Raw genomic sequence first — 22,778 nt, 5'->3', positions numbered from 1 at the left:
GCAGCTGCTCACCGCCCGCCGACCCAACACCGTGCCCTCCCGAGTCGCAAACTGCCCCCCCTTAATATACTGGTCATGGTGTCACATGGTATGGAATGAACATGCCATTGGCCAGTCGGGGTCAGCCACCCCCACCATGGCTGTGCCCCTCCCAGCCCCCCCGCCACGCAGCAGAGTGCAGGAAGCTGGAAAGGTAGCTGACCCCCCCACGGTGAGGAGAATTAACCCCTTCTCAGCCAAAACCAACACACATGGCACCCCAGAGAGAATGGAGTCAGACAACGGGACTCATTTCCGAAATAACCTCATAGACACCTGGGCCAAAGACCATGGTATTGAGTGGGTGTATCACATCCCCTATCACGCACCAGCCTCTGGGAAAATTGAACGGTACAAAGGACTGTTAAAAACTGCACTGAGAGCAATGGGGGGGGTGGAACATTCAAGCACTGGGATACACATTTAGCAAAAGCCCCCTGTTTAGTCAACACGAGGGGATCTGCCAATCAAGCTGGCCCTGCCCAGCCACAAATCCTACATACTGTGGAAGGGGTTAGAGTCCCTGTAGTGCATATAAAAAATATGCTGGGCAAAAGAGTCTGGGTTCTTCCTGCCACAGGGAAAGGCAAACCCATTCGTGGAATTGCTTGAGGATCTGGGTGTACTTGGTGGGTGATGCGGGAGGATGGAGGAGTCCGGTGTGTGCCTCAAGGGGATTTGATTTTGGGTGAAAACAGCCAATGAACTGACTGGTACGCTGTTAATTGCTATATAATATGTCATCACTAGTATGGTTACTATATGCCATATCAATTGTATCATATTAGGAATCTCCCAAATTAATGAAGAATGAACTTTGATGAAACCAAGCAAAGTGATGGAACAAGGACTGACTTCACCCTGCAACAATCCAGCACCACACACACCATCTCTCCATCCCTGAAAGACCGTTATGATTGAGGCCAAAGTCATGGTCTAAATGAACTCAATCGACATTTTTTTGACATTTGTGGGTATTTTTCAGATATTTTACAGGGGTGGTCCATAGACTAAGGGAATCATAAATGATACCTGTGTATTTTATCAAAGGATGGGATGGGGGTGGTGGTTCTTGAGGTTTTATTGGATAGTATGGGACCTGAGCATGACATCAATGATATGGAATAAGGGGTGGATACTGTCATGTTTTTAGCTGGGATAGAGTTAATTTTCTTCACTGTAGCTGGTATAGGGCTCTGTTTTGGACTTAGTGTGAGAATAATATTGATAACACATTGATGTTTTAGTTGCTTCTAGGTAGTGCTTATACTAGTCAAGGACTTTTCCAGCGTCCCATGCTCTGCCAAGTGCACAATAAGACGTGAGGGGAGGGGGCACAGCTAAAAGAGCAGATCCAAACTGGATAAAGGGATATTCCATATCATATGATGTCATGCCCAGTATATTAACTGGGGGGAGTTGCCTGGGGGAAGCAACTCAGGGACTGGTGGCGTTGGTCAGCAGTTGGTAAGCTTTTGCATCACTTGTTTTTTTTTCCCTGGGTTTCATTTCTCTTTCTCGTTATTTTCCTTTTCATTATATTATCATTCTTATTCTTATTATTTTTATAATCTTTATTATTCGCATTACCATTATTGCTATTACTATTTTATTTTAATTATTAAACTGCTCTTATCTGTTGTGGTTTAGGCGGCAACTCAGCCCCACACAGACACTCACTCACTCCCCCACCAGCGGGATGGGGAGAGAATCAGAAGGGTAAAGCTTGTGGGTTGACCAAAACCAGCACATTATCTCAACCCACAAGTTTTCTTGTTTTTGCTCTTCCAATTCTCTTCCCCATCCCACTGGGGTGTGGGGAGTGAGCGAGTGGCTGCATGGTGCTTAGTTGCTGCCTGGGGCTAAACCACGACAGTGATAGTATCCGCAATGCTCAGCAAACCAAAATAAGGTAGAGCAAAACAAACATGTTTTGTCAGTGCCTCTAAAAAGAGATCATTGACACACATGCACATGCACACACAGGTACACAGGCAAAGAAGGAAGAAGCACTGAATCCTTTCCTCTTTCAGTTTGAAGATGCCCAACTGCACCACTCACCTGGCTGTCAGGAGGAGGCTTTGCCTCTTGCCTCCTCAGTTCTCTTCTGGGTTTCACTAATAATATGTTATTAGCTGTAAAGGTTATAGTAAGTGGAACTGTTTGACATCCTATTAGCGTATCTTCTAATATAAATTCCTTCATTTTCTTCTCACCTCTCTGATGTATGGAGCACATGCTGTAGCTCAAGGATGGTGGAGACTGCTTTCCTAATAGCTGAGATGAATCCCAGAAAAGCTATGGATTACAGTAAATTTAAGATGTCAGTGTAGCCTGGACTGGAGTGGGGTGTACTTCTGGTTATCACCAAGGGAGGTTATTCGTGTCCAAAAGTGATGCAGAGGAGGGCTTCAGGACTAGCAAAGGCCTGGAGGAGCTCTCAGAAAGAGGAACTACTGAACGAGCAGAGATGAAATCTCTTGGGATTGCTCAGCCCAGTGAAAACAAAGGTGGCAGGGAAATGACTGCAGTGTCTAAGGAGCAAAGAAAGAGAACTTAAAGTACAACAGTTACACAGGAAATGTGTATGAGCTGACCACATATAAATTTTAGCTGGAAACAACAAGAACTACAGATGAGTAGTTCAGGAGTACCCTCTAACAGGAGAAGGATGGACAGAAAAGATCTTTGTTTTAAGTGGGACCCTCACAACCTTAGAAAGGAATTGCTGAGGTGATTGCTGGTGATACAAGAATCATGGCCTTTGGGACCAAGAATATCTGATCTGGTCTTCTGATCCACAGAGGACGTCTTCTAGCACTTCAGCAATGTGGGCACTGTGCATCTACTTAAACCAGTTTCACTGCTGGCATCTTGCTTCCTCTTCAGTCCTTCTGACTATCTGTCCCAGCTTGTAAAGGTCTTTGGAATTGAGACTGTCCCCTTAGATGCTTAGCCAGCACCTAGTCCATTAGTTACTCTTGCTTTAAGTACTACACTAAAAGACTACTGTTAATACTGTAATGATCATTATTCTGAACTTAGTAGAGAACCAGAGCTTAAGTTTTCCATGTGGTCCTAATCCTGAGCTGTGCAAATGACTTGTAAGTTTTAAATTATAAGCCCTCATGGTCTTTTTTTTTTTTTTACTTCAATTCACTAAAACAGCGAGTTGCTCCATATTATACATGGACTTGGCAGATGCCAATAATCATGTTTCTTCTCTGAACTTGGGAAAACTTGGTTTCCTGCGCTGAGATGCAATTTGTATCTTCTTTGCTCTATGTACACGTTTGTGTTCAAACAGAGAATATGAGCAGCCCACAAGGCCAGCCCTCCACTCATTTTCAAGGAGCCTTATGACCTTCTTGCTGCAGGTTCTTCCTTGTTTAGGTGATAGCAGGATAGGGAGCACCACAAGGCAGCCTCACTGGACAAATATTCACTGCTCGTGTGCCTGCAGTTACAGAGACACCTTCATTGACTATATATAATGAGCATTATAGCTTATTACACCCAGGAGGTTCCTAGGGGAATATACCTCTGCCCTAGGAGGAACTCCTCCACGCACTCTTCATTCACAGGCAGTTGTTCTCATGCTGAGCCTGTAACAGAATGAGAACACAAAAGTTATTTAGTTTCCCTCAAAAACAGATCATATGACAAAACATGTACAGAAATAGGTCTGTAAACAATGTGCAATTCTAAGCAGCCAGCCCTAGTGAGACCACATTTGGAGTACTGTTCCAGTTTTGGCCCCCCAGTTTAAGAAGGACAGGGAACTGCTTGAGCAAGTCCAGCGGAGAGCTACCAAGATTATCAGGGGACTGAAGCATCTCCCATATGAGGAAAGGCTGAGAGTCTTGGGTTTGTTTAGCCTGGAGAAGAGAAGACTGAGGGGGGATTTCATTAATACCTATAAATATCTAAAGGGTGGGTGTCAGTGTTACCGAAAAATGCGGTAAAATCAGAAACAACTCTTTAACACCAATATAGTATTAAAGAGCAGGCATTCTTTATTCACGGCGCCGGATGCACGGGGGATCGCTCCTCCTAACATGCATACCTTACACACTTTTCCCATACAATTTATAGATCAAAAATTGACATATTAATACATATTCATTGTCTTTTCTACTGATTGGTATAAACTTGCTCGTTCCATATGTAAATTACTGCGCAGGCTCAGTTATCTTCTCCCATTGTTCTCTTTTAAGTAGGTGGTACTACTTGGGTCGGTGGTCCGTGAGTCGGTGGTCGCGATCTCCCCCTGCCGGAATTACCTTTTACCTACTTGGCTCCTAATCTTGGCAGTCCTGGCCAGTTTTCTCAGTCCACTACACGAAACCACATTTTGTCATCCTTTTTGACAGAAGCACATTGTCTATTGTTTTGTTCACATTAATGATTACCTAGGGACTAAAATACAGAACAACAGATACACTGATTCGTACACTCCATGTTCCCATAATATAACAACATCCCTGGTTGATTAATTTCATCACTTTGGTTACATCAGGACAATGGGACTAGGCTCTTTTCATTAGTGCCCAATGACAGGACAAGGGGCAATGGACACAAGCTGGAACATAGGAAGTTCCACCTCAATATGAGAAAAAACTACTTTACTGTGAGGGTGGCAGAGCAGTGGAACAGGCTGCCCAGGGATGTTGTGGAGTCTCCTTCCCTGGAGACATTCAAAACCCACCTGGATGTGTTCCTGTGTCCCCTGCTCTAGGTGTGCCTGCTCAAGCGGGGGGGGCAAACAAGATGATCTCCAGAGGTCCCTTCCAACCCCTACCATTCTGTGATTCTGTGATAAAAAGTAATTAAAGAGGTAGTCTAAATCACAACAAAGTGCACAGAATTTTAAATAGCCTGTCTATGTATATTCATGTCCTTTAGCTAAGTCATTCACAATCACTTGTTGGTTCTTTTAACTACATATTAAAACTTGCCTTTTCTACAGAGTAAACATTCCTATAAACACAGAGGTCAAATCCCTTCTCCCAAAACTCTTCACTTTAAACTTTCTGAGAAGATGGGAGAAGACTGCAAATAACTGAGCTGCAGATTGACTTTCCATCCCAGCAAGTGTATTGCCAGGCACTAGGTCTTCAGGTTCCACAGGGATGAAGGATAATAATTTTCTGCTCTGAGAGTAGCCTCTGAAATGGTCTCTAAGTACTCCAAGCTCTGCCTCTCATCCATCTCCTAGCCATACAGATAACCTGCAGAATAAGTAATGAAGTCAGCCGGTGGTGTACTGTACTTCTTGGTGAGCATGGGTGCTGCTTGCTGGGGCTCTTCTGTTAGCAATAGAGGTGAGTCTTACCTTGAGAATTGCCCCAGTGCCATGCACAGATGGTAGCTGGACTACCAGCAGGGGTAGGTTCAAACAATAAATTTTCCCTTTCATTTAGCAATGCCACACTGTCCCATGCCCTCACAAGCAGATAACTCATAAGTTGGATCCAGCTACTGTGATTAACAAAGCAGTAAGACAGCGAACCTCCAAGAGAATCCATCTCTGCATAGCCTGATGACTGACTAACCGTCCTTAGAGTTAGTTGAGCTGTTGGAAGAAGAGGCTAGTACATAGGCAAGTAAATAGCATCACTGAGGGAAAAGAGTAAAATGAGGAGGAAAGAAAAAAAAGATGTGGAAAAGCCACTGACTGTAATCCTTGACGATAATATTAACTGAAAATGAGAGGTCATTATCCATTTGGAGGTTAAAGTAGCTGACTTCAGAGATTCACAGTCTAGGTTTCCTACCTACAAGTGTTAACTGGCAAAAATACTTTCTAAAACAATACCTTTAAAGTAAAAGATTTAAAATATTCACAAGATACAGAAAATTCCAGGAGGTACTGTCTCTGTAAAGGAAATGTAGACAAAAAAGTCACACCATTCTGATATGTGGGGACAGAACTAAAACATGCATTAGAGATACGTATTAAAGCACAACTTCTCTGAGAATGGATGATCTTAGCAATGAGTTTTTGTGAATAAATTACAAGACCAACATTATTCAATAGAATATATTCTGTGTCTTAATCCAGAATGCATTGATTTCCTTCCATTAACTACAGAGAGCTTTGGCTTAGGTCCTGGATGGAATAATTTGACTCCCTTTACAAGTAACTTCTGAACAAAGAAAGGAGATAAAATTTATGAGATGATTTGTCACAAATTATTCATCCAAACTGACCTAAACTCTAATAAGACACTCTTCAATCAACACTAGATGTGTTTAGCTTGAGACCTGAATTTGGATGGCTTCCAAGTTTCTCTAGTGTTCAGCTTCATTAGAAACCAGGGGTGAAAACAAAAATGAACTGACAATGCTAATGCCATCACACACAATGGGGGAATAAGACAAGACAACCTGAGCAGTGATAAAGGTGCCGTGGTGGCCTCATGCGATGGCAACCAGGAGACCAACCACCCCAAGGGTTTGCATATCCGTAGTGGGTCCTCGTGCACCCGTCCAGGGAAACCTGTGTGCTCAAGCACCTTTCTGAAATGCCTGTACACCAATTCGCGCAGCATGGGGAATAAACAGGAGGAACTAGAGGTCTGTGTGCGGTTGCAGGTCCATGATCTCATTGCAGTCACAGAGACATGGTGGGATAGCTCACATGACTGGAATGTGGTCATGGATGGCTACAGGCTTTTCAGGAAAGACAGACCAGCAAGGAGAGGTGGGGGAGTTGCTCTTTATGTGAGGGAGCAACTGGAATGTATTGAGTTCTGCCTTGGAGTGGAAGAACAAGTTGAGAGCTTGGGGGTAAAAATTAAGGGACAGCCAAATATGGGTGACACTGTTGTGGGCATTTGCTACAGGCCACCTGATCAGGAAGAGGAAGTTGATGAAGCCTTCTACAGACAGCTGGAAGTAGCCTCACAATCGCAGGCCCTGGTCCTCATGGGGGACTTCAACCACCCTCGTATTTGCTGGAAAAGCAACACAGCGAGCCATGCACGATCCAGAAGGTTCCTGCAGAGCACTGAGGATAACTTTTTGATGGAGGTGGTGGAGGGGCCAATGAGGCAAGATGTGCTGCTTGACCTTATCCTAACAAACAAGGAAGGACTGGTTGAGGATGTGAGAGTTGGGGGTAGCCTTGGCTGCAGTGACCATGAGATGGTGGAGTTTAGGATACTGTGAGGTAGAAGCAGGGCTACGATTTGGGTTACAACCTTGGACTTCAAGAGGGCCAACTTTGGCCTCTTCAAAGACCTGCTTGGAGGAATCGCATGGGCTAGGGCTCTGGAAGGCAAGGGGGTCCAAGAGAGCTGGACAGTATTCAAGGACCACTTCCTCTGAGCTCAAGATCAGTGCATCCCCAAAAGGAAGAAGTCAGGCAGAGGAGCCAGGAGACCTGCATGGATGACCAAAGAGCTTCTAGGAAAAGTCAAATGGAAGAGGGAGGTTCACAGTATGTGGGAAAAGGGACTGGCCACTTGGGAGGAATATAGGAATGTTGTCAGGGTGTGCAGAGATGCGACGAGGAAGGCCAAGGCCCACTTGGAATTAAATCTGGCAATGCATGTAAAAGATAACAGGAAGGGCTTCTTTAAATACATCATTACTAAAAGGAAGACTGGGGAAACTGTGGGCCCACTGCTGAACAAGGTAGGGGCCCTGGTGACACAGGATTCAAAGGAGGCAGAGTTCCTGAATGCCTTCTTTGCTTCAGTCTTTACTGCTAAGGCTGGCCCTCAAGCATCCCGGCCCCTAGAGGAGAGAGAGAAAATCTGGAAAAAGGAGGACTTCCCTTGGTTGAGGAGGATTGGGTTAGAGATCACCTAGGCAAACTGGATCCTCTCAAAATCATGGGCCCCGATGGGATGCACCCGCGAGTGCTGAGGGAGCTGGCGGATGTTCTTGCTGAGCCACTCTCCATCATCTTTGAAATTTCATGGAGGACAGGAGAGGTGCCCGAGGACTGGAGGAAAGCAAATGTCACTCCAATCTTCAAAAAGGGCAAGAAGGAGGACCTGGGAAACTATAGGCCAGTCAGCCTCACCTCCATTCCCAGAAAGGTGATGGAGCAGTTCATCCTGGAGGTCATCTCCAGGCATGTAGAGGACAAGAAGGTTATCAGAAGTAGTCAACATGGATTCACCAAGGGGAGACCATGATTGACCAACCTGATAGCCTTCTATGATGGTGTGACTGGCTGGGTAGATGAAGGGAGACCAGTGTTGTTTACCTTGACTTCAGTAAGGCATTTGACACTGTCTCCCATAGCATCCTCATGGACAATATAAGGAAGTGTGTGTTAGATGAGTGGACAGTGAGGTGGATTGAGAACTGGCTCAACAACAGAGCTCAGAGAGTCATGATCAGTGGGGCAGAGTCTGGTTGGAGGCCTGTAAATAGTGGTGTTCCCCAGGGGTCTGTACAGGGTCCAGTCTTGTTCAACATAGTCATCAATGACCTGGATGAAGCAAGTTTGCCAATGATACCAAACTGGGAGGAATGGATGATATGCTGGAAGGCTGTGCTACCATCCAACAAGACCTGGACAGGCTGGAGAGCTGGGCCGAGGAGAACCTGATGAAATTCAACAAGAGCAAGTGCAAGGTCCTGCACCTGGGGAGGAACAACCCCATGAAGCAGTACAGGTCGGGGGCTGACCTTTTAGAAAGTAGCAGTGCGGAGGACTGTGGCGTCCTGTTGGACAGCAAGTTGATCATGAGCCAGTGTGCTGGTTTTGGCTGAGAAGGGGTTAATTCTCCTCACTGTGGGGGTCGGCTACCTTTCCAGCTTCCTGCACTCTGCCGCGTGGCGGGGGGGGGGGTTGGGAGGGGCAGGGCCGTGGTGGGGGCGGCTGACCCCGACTGGCCAATGGCATGTTCATTCCATACCATGTGACACAAAGCCCCATATGTTAAGGGGGGGCAGGTTGCGGCTTGGGAGAGGCACGGTGTCGGGTCAGCGGGCAGTGAGTGGCCGCGTCGTGTGCGGTTTGTTTCGGCGGTTCGTCCCCCCTCTCCCCTCCCTTCCCCCCTCCCCTGGGGCTTTGTCCTCTTGTTGTTCTCCTTTACATTGCATTTCTATTGTTGTTTCTTTTAATTTTAATTATTAAACTGTTCTTATCCCAACCCACGAGCGTTACCCTTCTGATTCTCTCCCCCATCTACCAGTGGGGGAGTGAGCGAGCGGCTGTGTGGGGCTGAGCTGCCGGCTAAACCACGACAGCCAGCAATGTGCCCTTGTGGCCAAGAAGGCCAATGGTATCCTGGGATGCCTTAAAAGGAGTATGGCCAGCAAGTTAAGGGAGGTTATCCTCCCCCTCTACTCTGCCTTAGTGAGACCACATTTGGAGTACTGTGTCCGGTTCTGGGCCCCCCAGTTTAAGAAGGACAGGGAACTGCTTGAGCAAGTCCAGCAGAGAGCTACCAAGGTGATCAGGGGACTGGAGCATCTCCCTTATGAGGAAAGGCTGAGACACTCTGGTTTGTTCAGCCTGGAGAAGAGAAGACTGAGGGGAGACCTTGTCAGTACTTATAAATATCTGAAGGGAGGGTGGGTGACAAGAGGATTGGACTGTACTCTTTTCAGTGGTGCTAATGACAGGACAAGGGGCAATGGGCACAAGTTGAAACACAGGAAGTTCCACCTGAACATGAGAAAAAGCTTCTTTACTGTGAGGGTTTAGCCAGCAACTCAGGCCCACAGAGCCGCTGTAATTCCTGTAATTCCAAATATAAACAATAAGGCTACTACTCGAAAGCATTGACTCATATTACTCACTAATATTGCTCCTGAGAGATTAGTAGGGTCTTTAACAAAACACAGTCATCACATCTATGGTCCTCTATGGCATCAACCCAAGCTTTGTAAGTGTTCTTCCCACAGGGGTTGTGAGCTCATTCAGATTCCTGCCAGTTTCGAGGATAAAGCCCATGAGTTCAAAGGATTTGTCTTGACAATTAGCTGCCAATTCCAGTGCAGCTGTTCCAAGTTAAGAACGGCCAAACATCTCCCTGCCCTCAGACATCATGCAGGATATGCTTCCAGAGTCAACACTAATAATGCCCCATAAGAAACAGAAATGAAAAAAAAACCAAAACAAAACAACAAAAAAACCCCAAAAAACCCTGTAGGGAAATAGACAGGGATCGGCGACCGGAAGATCACGCGCTGTGACGGAAAGATAGACTCCTCCCCATAGGAGTGGCAGGAACAGGAAGCGCAAGAGCTATATAAGCGTGTGACGCAGCCAAATAAACGGACATTTTGTATCCATCATATTGATGTCTGTGCATCACTGTCCCCAGGGTGGGTAGAGCCCTGTGTCCCGGAGATATGCGGCCCAAGATAAGTTCTCCCGTAGAAGCGTACAGCAACAAGTGGTGACCCCGACGTGATCGGCGGGGCGGCATGGCAAGTTCGCCGGGGGGAAAAGATAGCTTGAGGCACGCAGGGGTGGGACGGGGAGCCGCAGGACGGCGGGCGCGCCATGGGTACAGTCGTAAAGGTACCGAAGGGATTGGGGAAGGAATATGGAACTTCGATTTCGAAGGCGCCTACCTCAAAGGCCATCCAATGGATGATTACGCAGGGGCTCATACGGAGTCCCGCAGACATATTTAATAAAGATAATTGGGCGAGAATTAAAGAGGAGTTAGCCGAAAGGGCTATGATGGGAAAACCCCAGTACATACAGCTCTGGGGAAAAATACACCGATTGCTATTGAAAGCTCGGGAGACGTGGCGGCAGGCGCGGCTGTGCCTGCACGGTGCCACAGTCAACAGTAGCCCGGAAATAGACCCAGGATGGGCAGTGGGGACGCAGACAGGGGCAAGCATCGCGGGGGATGGGGAAGAAGCGGGGAGTTCGGACGGAGTAGCCTGGCCAGCTACTCAGTCTGAGGCTCCCGAAGAGGCGGATAGGGAAGCGGCGGTGTTCCCTGTTGAGCCAGCAGGACCTTTGGAATGCCCCCCTGCATACCCCTGGGACGATTTGGCACAGGCGCGGGTACCTGCGCGCGGGGAGGGTGACGTGGCAGCGGACGCAGCGGGAGTGACGGAGCGGAAGGAGAAAGATGATCAGCGCCGGCAGCGGCGCCGCCCTCTGCCCGACCCTCGAGACTGGCTCCCGGGGCAACCCTTGAGATGGGAGTCGGACGAGGAGGAGGATTGGGGTGCCTGGAGGGGAGGACAGGATGGGTATAGATCAAGCTCGAGTAGCAGCGAATCAGAAGTTGGGGGAGAAACCGATGCCCACATGTGGGAAGAGGGGGCAGCTTGCCTGCAGCGTGCAAAAAAGAGGCATAAGGCAGCAGGGACTCGGAGGACCAGTCAGAAGGAGGGAGGAGAGGGACCGCCAAAAGGGGAGGGCCGGAGCGCTGCAGCTCCGGAGGGGTCCGCGGAGGACGTGCTGCGGCAGCTGCAGCAGGTTATGCGCGCACTAGGGGAAGTAACTCGGCGGCAGACAGGACTCTTAACGAAGGGGGCGCCCCAGTGACAGTCAGTCGAGTTACCTAACTGGCGGCTGATAGCCAGAGATTGTAGCCTCGATGGGGTAAGGATAGAGATGCCCGGGATATTCACTGTCCGAATAGCTCCTGGAGGAGGGGCAGGGAGCTGCAAGTGGTGATGGAGAGTTCCCGTAGAGCGTATAGTGAAGTGGGCAGGTATCAAAAAAGAAAGAAGAAAAGAAAAAAAAAAAAGGAGGACCTTGGCAAAAGATACAGCGAGGACTAGGAGAGCCATTTACAGTGTTTTGTGACAGGTTGCAGAAGGCTATCAGAGAATCAGAATTGCCGCCAGCGGCCAAGGATGCAGTCCTTATGGATTGCCTCCGAAGTCAAGCAAATCCGCAGACACAAGATGTCCTCTGCACCCTGGCGGCGGGGGCATCATTGGGTCAAACCATCAGGCATGTCTTGCGCCAGGAGGCGTTGAATCAGCATGGCGGTGTGGGAGCGCACATCTGCCAGAACCCTGACTGTGGAAGCAAAGAAAGGGTGCTGGTGCAAGTGGCGGGGGCGAGGCCGAGATGTCATTTGTGTGGACAGCTAGGGCACTTTAAAGCCGGGTGCCCGCTAGGGGAAAGGGGAGGACATAATGGAGGAGGAGCGCACCCAGTAGGGAGGTGCTGGGTGTGTGGGAAGCCAGGACACCTGGCAAGAGATTGTCCAGCCACAAAGCCGGGAAACGGCCAAAGGAGGGCAAAGCGAGGGGGATTCGCGCCTCCTGTGAGTCAAATGGCCCCCATCATAGTGCCAGCGCCAGGAGCTTGGCCCACCGTAGCAGGCCAAGGGGGAGTGATCCTTCAGGCAGGGGAGCAGAACCAGCAAGCCTTTCAGGTTACAGCCCCTATGTGGCCTTGGTCATAGGCTGTAACAAGAGACCCATGGCGGCGGTGATGATTACCCCGTAAGAGCCGAGTTGCCCGGCACGGATATGCCTGGGAATGTTAGTGGATACCGGGGCAGATGTCACAGTGATGCCACTCGAACGGTGGCCACCAACTTTGCCCCTCGCCATGGGAAAAAGTATAATAGGGGTGGGAGGAGAACAACAGACGAGGACTAGTACTTGCCCTGTAAAACTCGAAGTCCTGGACGAGGAGGCAGGGAAGCTCCTCACGGCCGTAGTGACCATACTAGTAGCAGATGGGGTAGCAAGCCCCTTGTTGGGGCGGGACGCCGTTGCCCAGATGGGGCTCGGGTTGAAAAATTTAGCATAGGGGCCACTGCCTCAGAGGGGCTTCGTCAGCACAAGTTGGTGTGGAAAACCGAACAGCCCGTCTGGGTGGAGCAGTGGCCCCTGACAACAGAAAAAAATAGAGGCTGTAAGAGCTAGAGTAAGACGAGAGCACGAAGCGGGGCACCTAGAACCCTCGATGAGCCCCTGGAACACCCCTATATTTGCTATGGAAAAGAAAGATAAAAACCAATGGAGGATGCTGCATGACCTTAGAGCAGTAAATCAGCAAATGGAGGACATGGGGCCTCTCCAACCCGGCCTACCAGATCTGAGTGCTGTCCCGAAAGGATGGCGAGTCATTGTTTTAGATATCAAAGACTGCTTCTTCAGTATTCCGCTACATCCAGATGATAGAAAGAGATTTGCCTTTACTCTGCCCGCGGTGAACCGTGCAGAACCAGGTAGTAGATGGCAGTAGACAGTACTTCCGCAGGGGATGAAAAACTCTCCAGCGATCTGCCAGAGGTATGTGGCTTCCGCATTGCAGCAAGTAAGTTGACAGTATCGGGAGAGAATCTACATGATCCACTACATGGATGATGTCCTCATAGCTGCGCCCACCGAGGGGTTATGTGAACAAGTCTTTTCAGACACCCAAAGGGTCCTTGAGGGACAAGGCCTCAAGATAGCTGAGGCAAAGGTACAATGAGGACCAGTGTGTGGATTTCTGGGTGCTAGAATAGAAGGGGATTGCATACAAGCTCAGCCCATTAAACTTACACCTAAGGTTAAAAATTTACACGATGTACAGAAGCTGGTAGGAGCACTGCAGTGGTTGTGGACATTCGTGCGCGTCACCGGTGAGGAGATGCAACCTTTCTATGTGTTGCTGAAAGGGACCGACCCATGGGAGCCCAGGAGTTTAGACGCCGAGGCAGTCCAGCAGTTGCAAATGATAGAACGTCGAATGCAAAAGGAAGGAATATGGCGGTGGGACCCTCAGGAGGAATTAATCGCAGGTTGGATTCTAACCGCTGGTGGAGGATTAGGACTACTATATCAAATTACGGGCGGGGGAAGAAAAACCACTGCGATGGGTATATCAGAAGGTTCCCAAGGATGCATTCTCCACAGAAGTCAAGGTAGCCGGGGGAATGATTTGGCGTCTGCGACGGGAAAGCAAGGGAATCTTTGGGAAGGAGCCAGATAAGCTGACGGTGCCGTGGAATGGGGAGAAATGGCAGAAGGTGGTAGAGAGTGAAGAGGATGTACAATTGGCGGTATACTCGTACCCAGGAAAAATTGTCACGGGCACGGTACAGAGGTGGGCCGAGACAGCCAAAGTGGTGGATTTAAGTGTGGATAGTAGAGTTTTGGATACCCCTCACCCAGGACCAACATATTTCACAGACGCTTCCTCGAAGACGAACAGAGCGGCGGTAGTGTGGAAACAAGAGAATAGTTGGATGTGCCAGACGTATGAGGAGCAGGGTAGAAGTGTGCAGTGGCTAGAAGCGAAAGCACTAGAGATGGACCTGTGAAAGGATAGAGATTGGCATTTAAATGTGTGCACGGACTCTCTATACATGTATAAATTCGTCACGTCCATGAAACAAGAGGGTGTACCACACACGGAAATTGCCTTGATGCTAGAGGTTGCTTTATCGCAGCAAGGAGCAACTGTGACAGTAATTCACATTCACAGTCATCAGACGGGGCCCGGACCACTGATTGAGGGGAATCGCATGGCTGATGAGGCAGCCGTGGGAGTCTGGACATTGACGGAGGCAAAGAAACTGCATGACCAACTGCACCTAGGTGCTAAAGCCTTGGCAAAGGAGTGTGGCATCCCAATAAGAGCAGCAAGAGAAGTAGTAGCCACCTGTCCTTACTGTCAGCACTCGCCATTGTGGGAGGCAGGAGTCAACCCTCGAGGACTGGAAGCAAATGCTATCTGGCAGACTGACTTTACTGAATGTCCACAGTTGGCCCCCAGACGGCACCCGGCAATTACAATTGATACATATAGTGGAGTCATCATGGCTACTCAACATCGGAAGCAGACCGCAGCGCAGTTGGCTGCGCATTGGACCTCGGTGATGGCGTGGCTTGGAAAGCCCACCGAAATAAAAACAGATAATGGACCATGCTTTCGGGCTCAAAGTACTGAGGAATGGTGCAAAGCTTGGAATATTGTATTAAAACACAGCATTGCTTACAATAGCACGGGGCAGGCAATTGTTGAACGCGCTCATCGCACCTTGAAAGCAAAGATAATGCAGCTTGGGGAGGGGGAGGGGTATAAGGGAGCTATACCCATAGCAGCTCAGCAAACTATTTTAATGCATGCGCTATATTTGCTTAATCATTTTATATGCGGGCAGGAGCAAGTTACGGCAGTGGAGAAGCACTTTGGCAAAGCTCAAGCAGGCGAGCGCTATCTGCAGGTACGAGTAAGGTTCCCAGGCAGTGAGCAATGGGAGAGAGGATGGAAACTGAGATGCCTGGGGAGGGGCTACGCCACGGTTGAGAACAAAGGGCGCATAGAATGGGTGCCTGCAAAGTGTGTGAAAGCAGAACTGTGCAAGGATGTACAATGAATAATCCCTCTCTGAGTTGTCTCTTTGCAGGGTCTGCTGACATGGATCCTCATGCTAGCCGTACCATTGGGAAAAGAAATGAGCTCCTTGACAAGATCGCAAGCAATATCGCAACGAGAGCGCCACTGGGAGAGGGCGGCAAAAGAGGGATATGAACTGGAATTGGATAGTAATAATTGGGGGGTTCTTGTTGTGTGTAGTAACCATGGTTACTTGTGGGCTGCCATTGTTATGCTGTGTTATAAGACAAATCAGGGAGCGCCTGCAAGATTTACATGAACATAGGCCTGACCGCAATATGTATCCGCTTATGCAAGTAGCTTTGTAGAACTTTTAACGGCATGGGGAGGGGGAGATGTAGGGAAATAGACAGGGATCGGCGACCGGAAGATCACGGGATGTGACGGAAAGATAGACTCCTCCCCATAGGAGTGGCAGGAGCAGGAAGCGCAAGAGCTATATAAACGTGTGACGCAGTTAAATAAACGGACCTTTTGTATCCATCATATTGATGTCTGTGCATCACTGTCCCCAGGGTGGGTAGAGCCCTGTGTCCCGGAGATATGCGGCCCAAGATAAGTTCTCCCACAGAAGCGTACAGCAACACTGCATGAGCACAATGTTCTGCAGCTGAAGCAAGAAACACTTTGTCAGTTAATATTTTAAAGCAAAACACACAAAAAAAGAAAAAAAACCATGAAACCGTATTTGTGTATTAAATTCTATGGACACAAGCAATGCTTTTGGTGCTGATGGTTTCTTTCTGACTTTCCTCTCCTTTCTTTTCCAAAATCTAACTATCGAGCTGCAAATCTTTACGCTTTCAGTCCTCTCCCTAGCCTAAGCGCTGCAAGAGCCGTTGCAGACAGACGCACGGACATCCCTGCGCTCGCAGCCAGGTGTGGGACCTGCCGGCAGGGGGCAATGTTTCATGGCTATTCAAGCAAAACCATCGAAAACTTAAAAAAAAGGAAGAGGTTGATGGGGACGAGGGCAGAAAAAGATGCTGTGGTGCAAGAAGCAAAGGAGTACTATAGCCGTGTGGCAAAACTCACCCGTGTCAGCCCCAGGCACCCACATAGTTTTGATTTTTTTCCAAATTTACCTTGCTGATAAAGAAACTCTGTGATAAGGAAACATTGATAAATGACTGAAGTGTGAATTAAAAAGTTGTGCTGCGCATTCCCCAGAGCATGGGGAATCAATCTGCCATCGGTTTTGTAGACCTAGTGTTTCTTGCCTGGTTTTCCCTCGGGTTGGGGAGCGAGGCTTGCTTGGGCTGATGCCTGATGCTGCTCCCTGTGACTCGAGGGATTCTATGCACCACCTGATGTCAAGGCTGGCTATCACCACAGGGGTGTCAGGGAATGACAATGAACAGGGAAAAGGGAGAAAAGGCAGAATTAGGTATCCTGAGGCTCTGCTGTAGATCTGGTGCTGATAAATATAATCTGCTTTCTACTGGGTGCGCTACTGCTTACCATGGTAGAGGCTCAAGTATCCCACAAGCACATTGACCAACCTGATGCCATCAACTGCCTGGCTGGGAAAGGTGCTGTCCCTTAGATGAGACCCAACACAGATGACAGAGGCTTAATACCAACAGTGATTCTTGCTGAATACTGCACCCTGGCCTTGTGGGGGTCTCATTCTTACTGTTCATGGGCTGGCAGAAATTCATTCACACACACAATGCCAAACACCCCGAAGTATTTTTACAAGCTATTATTCAGATAGAGCTTCATGCTGAAATATGATACACCTTGTTCCTCATGTTTCCATTGTCAAAAGTTTCATGCGTCCATATTATCCATTGCCATCTGAAGGATTTTGCACGTTACTAATAGCATGTGAGCATGCTCATTTTTTTTCTCCAAATAACTTCTCTCCATGGGACTAAGAACATACTTGGACAAGAGAAATCAAGTATTTCTGATCCAATTAATGTTATCTGTGCCTAACAGAGCAGCCCAATAAAATACAATGGTAGACCTATCCAAGAACAGCCAACTGTGTCATACTTGGAGCACTGATCTGGAAGATGAGGTTCAGGTATCTGCTCTGATTTGGACAGGTTGCAAATGGAAGTGATGATATCACACATCACCAGTGGGATTTTACCATGAAGGTGAGGCTCTGTCCCTTTCTATGCCAAGAAGTCCATCTTGGGCTGGAGAAATTTTCTGAGACAAACTCAGTCAAAGCAAAGCCCTCCAGTTTTAGTGATTCAACAATTTCTTAGGAAAAGTCATGATTTGTCCTCACCTTATGGCAGTGTTTCTTCAGCCATTGGATGGCTACTTTCAACAAGGAGTAGTAAGATTTTGCTTGGTACTATACGGCACCTTTCATCGGAACTGCACTGTGTATACATCACTGTCAGTCAAAGCTCAAGAGATTTGATTCTTCTGCAAATTCTTTTTCAAAGATTATGAAGTCAGAAAGGACCATCTAGGCCATCTAGTCTGTCTCCAGCCTGTCAGGGTCATTAGTGCTTCAGCTTGGCTTAGGCTAAAGAATAATTTTATTTTATTCAGTTAAACTTTGTTCCCAGAAAGGAATCCCAGTCCAAATCCAGAATTGCACCAGGGCAATATAACACCTAGCCCCAAAGTGGACCCCAAGCTTTAACTGAGGTCTTTCAATTACAATATGTGGACAGAGTTAAAAATTAGTTGGATTTACAGTGGGTAGGGGTCACTTAAACTGTTATATAGGAAATGCTGAAGGGAGGAATGGTCCCAGCCCTGATCCTTTGAGAAATTAGGTACCTAACTCCAGTCCCTTGGTATCATGTAATTTCCTCACTCACAAGGCATTTTCCCCCGGAATCAAATCTATTTCTGATAGCTAAACATAATTCTTCAACGCTTGCCCTGAAAATAATTTTCTCCAGCCCTCAATTATTTTTTATGGCTCTTTTCTGTACCCTCTCCAATTTTGTCACCATATGTTTTAGAATGTGGCTGTCAGACCCATCAACAGCCTCTTGAGTTCAACCTTACTATCGCCATACGCCACAAGTGACCTGGCTGCAGAGCCAAGGATCACATCAGCACTTCCAGATTTGAGGGTGCAACTCGAAACCGGCACTGCAGTGCTTGTCCAGGTTTTTGTCTGTGTTTGCAAGAAGCATCTTATTGCATTAAAATGCATTTTGTTTGCTCAAGCCAGGCAGTGCAGTTTGTTGTTTGTTGTTGCATCAGGCTGCCTTGGACTCTCGTTCTTTGCTATTTCACCAACCATACTGTTATCTAAAAATGTCATCAGTAGTTTTATATTTGCTTCCAGATCACTGGAAGGGAAAACTCTAGTAACACTCCTCTTTGACAATAATTCTGCACTGAAAATTACTTTCAGAGATCTGGCAGTTAGGCAGTTCTTAACTCATTTCATGTCTGCTCTTGTCCCAAACCCAATTACTTTTGCTTGGCTAAAGCATATCTTCTAGAAGTCATCCAGTCTCCAACCTGAAAAATGTAATGGGATGGTGAGTTTTACCAATCTTCCTATTAAGTTTCTGGAATGATTAATCACTATGAACCACATATATCTTCATGGCAACATGATCTTTTCTCTGAATTCAACTTCTAGTTATCAATTCCTTTTTATTACTTTCCTAGCTAGATTAAACAATTCTTTATACCTGGAATTCCCAAGCAGATCCAGTATTTCCATTCACTCCCCATCCTAAATTATGTATCTTTAAATTACCTCCTGCCAGTCCTGTGCTTCATTGACTGATGTTATATTTCTGCTAATGTGTTGTGCTTTTTATTCATGATACTGCTTCTATATTAGTTTCTAAAGCTTTAAATATATATAAGTACATATATTCAAGGCTATATATATATGTATGAAAACTGTGATTGAAATCCACACCATCATAGATCAGCAATGCACATGAGAATCCAGGATAGGTTTTGATGCTTATTAGTAATTGGTTTCTTTGAAGTTATTTATGAGGGAAAGAATTTCGTGAGCTTAAGAGATCAGAGTTACTTGTTTGCTCAGGAAAGACTATGAAATATAACCACAACTGTAAGAGCAGTAACAAACTGATGGATGTTGAAAGAGCTACAGGAGGCAAGCATACAAAGGTTTTCAAAAAGACTCACATGTCTGAGCAGCCTGAGCAAAGGGCAGGTCCTGGTCTTCTACTGGTGTGCCAGCAAGCACTGCATCATTGAGCCCTACAACTTTTGTATGCTGTCTGATTACAGAGAAATGTTTAGTCACTGGCTCTGTAGGGGGAAGGTGGCTGTGGAAAGATCTGATAAGTAAGAAAGTGTGGACCTGAACCTGAGCCTCTCATGTGGTCATCTCCCACACTGTGATACAATGTTGCTAAGCTACCAAGATTTTCTTCTAATTGTCCTGGTTGAGAAATTGGAGACAAAATCTTTTTCTTTTGTTTTTGGACAGTAGTGAGCATGGCACTGTCTTTGTCAGTATCAAGAAGATGCTGAGATAGGGATAACAGAACTCAGTTATCAGAATAATGTGCAAGATAAATGGTTTGGGGATGCTGGGGGTATAAATATCCTAAACCCATGGAAAATCAACCAAAAGAGGGGGGTTTATGTTTTCTAAAATGAGTTTTGCACTTGGTTTCCAATCCCTTGGCCCTGAATTTTGATTCTTGCCTGCCATTGTTCACACAACAGTGTTGAAACTTGATACCACGTTTGAGGGATTTACAAAATAAAAGGGCAAGTTTAAAAATCACTGTTATTTCTATATTGGGGCCAATTGTTCAAACAGTTGGATTTATAATTCTTGAGCAAAAAAAAGGGGAGGATTGAAATACATTCACATTTCACCCGTTTTCAACTGTCTTGGAATATCGCTTGGAATATCGCTTACGTTGTAGTGGGATACAATGAATTGCTAACTACTGTATGTCTAAGAGTTTATATGTGTGTATATAGATGGATAGATGGATGGATGGATGGATGGATGGATAGATAGATAGATAGATAGATGTCTTCTATGTAAAGCTCAGAAAGGCAGCTGAGAAGCTAAAACACATAAGGAAACTGGTCTGATTTAAGCAATTAAAAAAATTGTAAATGGTTATTTTTAATGATTTGTTTGCATTTTTGAATCATATAAAGTGTTACCAGTGTTTTATTGGGGGCCTTGCAAGATACATTTTTTTCTTTCACATTAACTTAGAAATCACCCAATAATTGTGCATAACATTGATTCATACCATGAACCTAGAAAGACTTATATACATATTTAACTCAATATGCTATTTATATAAAAATAACAGGCTCATGGCCTTCATTATAAAACATCTGCCTGTCTCATGCAGTCAAGGTTATGTACAGATTGTTAGAAACAAATAGGAAACTCATCTCAGGTCCACTGCCAGAACCAAACCAGCTTTATGAATGCCATAGTATTTTTAAAGTGAAAATAACAGAGAGAAGGAAATTTCCTTTTTCAGATTATCCACTTGCATTGCATGAACTCCCTGACACACAGGAGAGTCAGGGGGAGATTTTTTTAAAAAAGAAAAATGTTCTAGATCTAGAAGACAAAACCATAGGTAAGAAAACCTTTGATGCCAACCTGATCCACAATGATTTATGCACTAACGTCCTACAAGGTGACTACTCAAAGCAATGGGTCTTTTTCTGCTTATGAAATTTATCCTGACAGGTCCATTCAGAGTTTGAGGTCTACAAGTAACCAGGTGTGATTTTTTTTCCACTTATACATAAGACAGGCCTAAAAATAACTTTAGGTCAATCAAAAATGTCCTTTAGTAGTTTTCAGGCTTTTTTATTATTGTTTTTTTTAAGACTCCCCCATGTTTTCAAAGTGAGTGAGTGTCATGGTTTTAGCTGGGATAGAGTTAATTTTTTTCACTGTAGCTGGCATAGTGCTGTGTTTTGGACTTAGTATGAGAATAATATTGATAACACACTGATGGTTTAGTTGTTGCTAAGTAGTGCTTATACCAGTCAAAGACTTTTCCAGCTTCCCATGCTCTGCCAGGTGCACAAGAAGCCGAGAGGGGAGGGGGCACAGCCAACACAACTGATCCAAATTGACCAAAGGGATATTCCATATCATATGATGTCATGCCCAGTATATTAACTGGGGGGAGTTGGCTGGGGGAAGCAGTGATTGTGGCTCAGGGACCAGCAGCTTTGGTCAGCGGGTGGTGAGTGGTTGTATCACTTTGGTTTTTTTCCCTCCTCCCGAGGTTTCACACCTCTCTCTCTCTCTTGTTATTTTCCTCTTCATTATATTATTATTATTGCTATTACTATTACTGTTTTATTTTGATTATTAAACTGTTGTTATCTCAACCCATGAGTTTTCTTACTTTGGCCCTTCCGATTCTTTCCCCCATCACACAGGGGTGGGGGGAGTGAGCAAGCAGCTGCATGGTGTTTAGTTCCTGACTGGGGCTGAACCACGACAATGAGCATTAAATAAATCATTATCTTGATTGCTTCCCAAACTGAACTTCCCAGTTCGCAATTACTTAAGTAGGGCTGCTTAAATACATGCGTATCTGTATCTGTATACTCTCCAGAAGAAAAGCAATACAAGATAAAAAGAGCAAAGGCTCACAAAACCTTTTATCCCAAACTTATTAAATATAAACAAAACACTATTTTCTATATCCCATTGGCCAGTTGGGGTCAGCTGTCTTGGCAGTGGCCCCACCCCTCCCGGCCTCTTGCCCAGTGGCAGAGCATGTGAAGCCAGAAAGGTCCCTGACTACTACAGACACTACAGTGAAGAGAATTAACTCTTTCTCAGCCAAAACCAGCATACTGGATCAGTACAAGCATTTATCAGGACGTTGTTTGCAATAGTAGCTACAGCAGATGCCTATAAGAGTGTAAGAACAGCCTAGGGGTGTGAGAAAAGGGCATCGTTTTCCCCTGGGACAACTTTCCACTTTCCAGCAGTAAGTATTATAAGGGACTGCTGAGCTGGTGTCCGCAGATGGGCTACTGTGTTTAATAGCTGCTGGATCTGTGGACTTCCATTGGATGTCTAATCTCTTCTTTGAACTCGTGTATAATTTTTGATTGCTGAAAAATTCTGTGGCAGAGCTTCACAGTTCAATCTGCAGCACAGAAAAAAAATAAAAAACAAACCACCAACCAAATAACCCAAAAAAACCAAATAAAACAATACAAAATCCTTTTAAATTTCCTGTCTGATCATTTCCTTGGGTGTCTTGCAGATATTGTACTGTGAAAAAAGTGAATTATTTCCCCTCTTTGCTTTCTTCACACCATTCGTGATTCCATAGATCTCTGTTATATCCACTATAACCATTCCTTTTCATTTTCTAGAGGGTGTTTTATGCCTTTGATCATCTTTGTCACCTCTCTACCTCCTTCAGTTCTACTATATCCTTTCTGAGACAGTGTGATCAGAATTGAACATACTATTCAGACTACATGAATGAAGTACAGTGATACAAAGCTT

The 22,778-nt window shown here is 46.1% G+C and overlaps 1 long non-coding RNA gene across 1 annotated transcript; it reads right to left on the bottom strand.

Moving 5' to 3' along the window:
- Positions 1-255: 255 nt before the first annotated feature.
- Positions 256-19,516, bottom strand: LOC142049896 (uncharacterized). Its single transcript, XR_012657854.1, has 3 exons — positions 19,430-19,516; positions 3,581-3,644; positions 256-3,496 (listed from the first exon to the last, which is right to left on the bottom strand). It is a non-coding gene; the product is annotated as an uncharacterized LOC142049896 (long non-coding RNA).
- Positions 19,517-22,778: the final 3,262 nt, after the last annotated feature.

This window comes from Phalacrocorax aristotelis, chromosome W, assembly GCF_949628215.1.
Source record: "Phalacrocorax aristotelis chromosome W, bGulAri2.1, whole genome shotgun sequence".
NCBI classification, from domain to species: Eukaryota; Metazoa; Chordata; class Aves; order Suliformes; family Phalacrocoracidae; genus Phalacrocorax; species Phalacrocorax aristotelis.
This window is presented reverse-complemented; position numbering and strand designations above follow the sequence as displayed.